The following is a 6,000-nucleotide window of genomic DNA, read 5'->3' on the forward strand; positions in this document are numbered from 1 at the left end:
CGTGTAGAGCGTGTAGATAAAATTTACTGCTTTTGTGCATTCATCAGGAATTGGGCTGAAATGAATCTTCTGCAGGTACATAACAGCGTTATCATGTAGAACGTATTAGATACGTATTTGAGAGATCGTTTGTATGCCTCCGAATTCGTCGCTAGAAATTATTTATTTCATAAGTTTGTGAGAACGTACGGCACGTACATACATCATATTACTTGTGCATTTCATTCATGTCACGCATTCCTCCCCTTATAAATTGATTATCTCATTTTGATAAAAGTTGCATCACCTAAAATATGTTCCCACGAAGTGATAAAAGAAATTTTGCTACAGATGGCCCGCACGAAGCAGACTGCCCGTAAGTCCACCGGAGGAAGAGCACCTCGATGTCCGTTGGCCCTGAGGGAGAACCGCACCATGGACACCTTCTTGAGCGAGTTTGGCATGCCGACCTTGCTTTGGAGAGTGCTCCATGATGTGGGGTACCTAGAGGGTCAAGAGCTGGTGTACTCTTGGAATGAGAGCCAGTTAGCAGAGGATGGACTTGCAGTGGTAGAGATCACAGTTCCTGCTCTTGGTGATGCTCTAGAATGGGATGGTTGGCACTTGGAGTTTGAGGGTCGCACTCCTGTTGAGGGTGCAGAGGGAGCAGGTTTCCATGTTATCAGGGATATCATGAGCAGATTTCCTAGTGAGCTTGCAGCAGCTCTATCTAGCACCTTTCCTAGGGATGATCCTCATGATGCTATTTAGGTTCAGCCTCAGGGAAGTGCCTTGGTCAGAGGTCCAGCTGAGGGACAGGCTAGCGACAACCATGCTATGAGTGCTATGTTCGCCGCCATTAGAGCGTATGAGGGTCCTGAGAGTACCTACTGGACTTTGACTGGCTTACGTAGTCATGATAAGCTCAAGGTAAGAAAGCAGAAGAAGAAGCAGGCACGTGCTATAGCTAGTTTGCAGGAGCAGTTGGCTGATATGAGCTTACAGCGGGACCAGGCGGTAGAGAGAGGTGATAGAGCTATGCAGCGGGTGCATACGTTGACTCAGGCCAACAACAATGCAGACCGCATGATTGGATAGTTGGTTCAGGAACGGAATGAAGCCTGGGACGAGAGGGACCTTCTGCTGCAGAGGGTCGATGAGCTAGAGGAGTACAACGTCAACCTGCACGAGGAGTTTCACGCGCTCTACAATGGGGTTGGCCCATATGCTCCTCCAGACGCCACTGGCATGGACATCGACGACGAGGATGAGCCTGTAGTTTCACCTAGGGGCGATGGTGACGTCTCTGACCCCGACGATGGCCCCGAGGAGTAGGCTAGTTGCCTTGCGCTAGTGTTTAGGTCCTGTCGCGATGACTTTTCTTTTGTTGGCATGTAACCTAATGTATCTTCCTTCGAACTTATGAGACTTGGCATGTGAGTGGAACTTGGCTAGTAATGCGATATCTGAACGCATAAAAGTCCAGTGTATGTATGCTGGCAATTTGGTTGTATTGGATGCGATGTTTGCATTTGAAGTAATTTAATTAGTGATGTTGTTTTAATTGGGATGCGATTATTGTGCCTTTGTTTTATTGTATGAATTTATTCTCTACAGTAAATTCAGTATGTCATAATTTTTCCTTCGCTCACAATTATTACAGCTTCACTCAATCATTACTTGTTGCCGAAATATGCAGATGACAAATACTCATCGTACCACTTATGAGGCCGCTGAGACCGGTGCTAATGGTGCTGGGACCGGTGGTGGTGGTGGGAACCACGGCAACAACAATGAGCCCCCCCATGAACCGCATTTTCCACCAGATATGGGTTGTATGAGTATCTTGTCATATCCTTTGGCTTGACAAATGCTCCTGCATACTTTATGTTTTTGATGAATACAGTTTTCATGCTAGAATTAGATAAGTTCATGGTTGTGTTCATTGATGACATTCTGGTGTACTCCGAGAACGAGAAGGATCATGAAGAGCATCTAAGAATTGTCTTGACCAGACTTAGAGATCACAAGCTGTATGCTAAGTTTAGCAAGTGCGAATTCTAGTTGAAGAAAGTTCCTTTCCTTGGTCACATTCTGTCAGAAAATGGAGTTTCAGTCGATCCAAGTAAGGTGCAAGAGGTTATGGATTGGAAGGCACCGACCACAGTTCCTGAGGTTAGAAGTTTCTTAGGATTAGCCGGTTACTATCGTTGTTTTATACTGGACTTCTCGAAGATTGCCAAGCCAATGACAAGTCTGCTACAGAAAGATCACAAGTTCGTGTGGACAGAGGAGTGTGAAGCAGCTTTCCACACCTTACGAAAACTGTTGACCACTGCTCCTGTTCTAGCGCAACTAGACATCGAGAAACCATTTGATGTGTTTTGCGACGCATCAAAAACTGGTTTGGGCTGTGTTCTTATGCAAGAAGGAAGAGTCATTGCTTATGCCTCATGTCAATTAAGAAAGCACGAGGGCAACTATCCGACACATGATCTTGAACTTGCTGCAGTTGTGCATGCCCTAAAAATTTGGAGACATTATCTACTTGGTAATGTGTGCAATATTTTCACAGATCACAAGAGTCTCAAGTACATCTTTACCCAACCAGAGTTGAATATGAGACAGCGAAGATGGTTGGAATTGATCAAAGATTACAACTTGAATGTGCAATATCATCCTGGAAAGGCCAATGTAGTGGCAGATGCTTTGAGTAGAAAGTCACATTGCTTGAATGTGCAGCCATTACTTGAAGATGGGTTCGATCTGATGCATCTTGCTGTGTTACACAGTATTCAGATTAGTTGCTCTTTGGAGAGTAAGATAATAGAAGGCCAGAAAATAGACAAGGGAATATTCCACATCAAAGAGAAAATAAAAGAAAAGCCGTCTTAGCACTTTAAAGTGGATGAACAGGGCGTGTTGTGGTTTGACGACCGTCTTGTGGTTCCCAAGGATCGAGAGCTTAGGAATAAACTCATGGATGAGGCTCACCTTTCTAAGTTATCTATCCATCCGGAAAGTAGTAAGATGTATCAAGAACTGAGACCTCGTTACTGGTGGACCAAGATGAAGAAAGAAGTTACAGCCTATGTTGCTAGATGTGACACGTGTTGTAGACTAAAAGCTATTCATATGAAACCTGCCGGTTTGTTGCAACCTTTGTCCGTACCTAGTTGGAAGTGAGATGATATAAGTATGGATTTTATCTCGGGTTTGCCCACTACTCAAAAGGAACATGATTCGATTTGGGTGATTGTGGATCGTCTTACCAAGACCGCTCATTTCTTACCTGTCAAGACAACTTATCGACCACCTCAATATGCCGAGAAGTATATCGCAGAAATTGTGAGGTTGCATGGTATACCAAAGACTATAGTATCTGATAGAGGGCCACAGTTCACGGCTCACTTTTGGGAACATTTGCACAAAGGCTTAGGAACTAGTTTGATTCATAGTACCGCTTATCATCCTCAGACAGATGGACAGACTGAACGAGTGAATGTTGTTCTAGAGGATATGTTAAGAGCCTATGTGTTGTCTTCTAGGGGATCATGGGAGTCGTGGTTACCATTAGCTGAGTTTGCTTACAATAATAGTTATCAAAAAAGCATCAAGATGGCTCCATTAGAAGCTTTGTATGGCAGAAAATGTAGAACACCATTGAATTGGGTCGAGCCAGGAGAAAGAAGGTATTATGGCATTGACTTTGTAGAAGAGGCCGAGAAGAAAGTTCATATTATTCAACAAAATATGAAGGCGGCCCAATCACATCAGAAAAGTTATGCAGACAGAAGAAGGAGACCCCTTGTGTTTGAAGTTGGTGACTATGTTTATCTGAAGGTCACGCCAATGAAGAAGAAACGGTTTGGAGTCTGGAGAAAGCTTGCCGCTAGATTCGTAGGACCATACAAGATCTTAGAAAGAAGAGGTCCAGTAGCTTATAAGATAGAGTTACCTGAGACAATGAGTACCGTATTTCCAGTTTTCCATGTATCGCAACTCAAGAAGTGTTTGCGTGTTCTGGAGGAAAGAATAGAACCTCGGGGCATCAAACTCAAATCAGATTTGGTGTATCGTGAGCAACCGATCCGTGTGTTAGACACTAAAGAACGTGCTACTCAGAATAGTGTGGTGAAAACATACAAGATACAGTGGAATCACCATGATGAGGGAGATGCAACTTGGGAAATGGGAGAATATCTACAAAAAGCTTATGAAGATTTTTATAACAAATAGTTCGTAACCCAAATCTTGGGACGAGATTTTTATAAGGGGTGAGGGCTGTAACACCTCGGTGTTAAGCATGCACTAACATTCCATCCCATGAACATAATCATCATCACCTCATGCATAAGCATCATTCACGCATTTCATTTCGAAAGAAATGAAGTATCATTTCATGTGATGCTTAAGTTGATTGAAAATTTATTCATGTTTCAAATAATGTGAAATGTCATGCCCATGTTTGGATGCCATGATTCTTGTTTTGATCACTAAGATAGCTTATAAATGTTTAGGATACAAATTGGAGCCAAGTTCATATTCAAAGTTTTGCCAAATTTTGCTTTTAAACAATTCTTCAAAATTAGGGTTTTGAATTAATATTGATGTTTATTTTGTAATTCAAAATCTATTTGGAATTGGACTATGGTCATAAAAGCAAAGTTGTAGATCTTGAAAAATGGAACAACTTTCATTTTTACACCAACTTTTGAAACTGCTTTGAAATTGCTCAAAATTTGCATTGAAGGAAATGGGGATAGAAAATAAATTAAAAAAAAATCACATTTCACTTGAATGGGCCGCAGCCTCGCTTTCGGCCTAGCCGCTCACGTCGGCCCAGCCTGCCTCCGCGCTGGCCCGCTCACCCGACCTGCCTTAGCTCCACTCCCGACCGCGTCAGAGCGTGCTCGCCGCGTGGCCGCCATGCGCCGGCGACGCACGCCACGCGGCAGCCCCGGCCTGCCCCGCGCCCTCCTGTCGCGCCTTCACCTGCCTGACCGCGCTGCGCTCCTTCTCACTCCCTACTTCACTCTCTCGCTCGCTCAGCAGCAGCAACAGCCGCAGCAGCGCTCGCTCCGCCGCGCGCCATTGCCGACGTAGCCGTTCCGGCCACGCCTGACCACCGGAGCCCGCTACATCTTCGCCACGCCTTCGCCTCCACCTCGCGCAACCAGTGCTCGTGCCAGTTCGCTGTGGTAGGTCTTCTCCGGTTGAGAATTCCTCGCCGGAGTGAGCTCCTCCTCGCCGGAGCTTGGCTCCGTGTGGACAGCCTCGCTCCGTTTCCTCTCTCGCCTTCCTTCCTCGCGCACGAGCACCGCACTGCGTTGTCGAGTATCCCGAGCACCTCCTCTCACCGTGCCATGGCCGGGGACGCCTCACCGGCGACAACCCGCGCCGCCGCTCCGCCAAGCACGGCAACGGCTGGCTTCTCGTGCTCTTTGGCCCATGCCACGAGCACCGCGGGGTTCACGCGGGTGTGGGGAGCATGCCGGTCACCTTCACCGGACCAAAGACCTCACCATCGGCGAGCTCTCGCCGCCGGTGATCTTCTCTGTTTTGGTTCGGCTGACAGGTGGGGTCCCGCTAAACCCCAGGCCCGTTTGTCTGTCCCTGTGTGTGTTCACGCGTGTTCAGCTCCGGGTGCACCCAGCATTTTCGTCGGCTGATTTTTGGAAAGGGTTTAAGAAATGATTTTTCAGATTTCTATTTAAATACTTTGAAAAATGTTTGTGTACTCATTTTGGCTCCAAATTTGTTGAAACAAATTTTGTTGTGTTCCTTGTCACCAGATCTACATGATAAAAATATTGTATGTCATTTTTGAGATACTTTTCTGTAGAGCTTTATTTAATTCTTGATATTGCTGATATCTTGTAAAATGTGTAGTAAAACCTATATGTATCAGAAAAATATGCTTCCAAGTTTGTTACTCTTCTTGTGTAATGTACTTCCTAGGAAAAATATATGCCATGCATGTCCTGTAGAAAAATTGTGAGATGTAGTTCAAGTGCCTGG

Source organism: Miscanthus floridulus, chromosome 3, assembly GCF_019320115.1.
Source record: "Miscanthus floridulus cultivar M001 chromosome 3, ASM1932011v1, whole genome shotgun sequence".
Classification (NCBI taxonomy): domain Eukaryota; kingdom Viridiplantae; phylum Streptophyta; class Magnoliopsida; order Poales; family Poaceae; genus Miscanthus; species Miscanthus floridulus.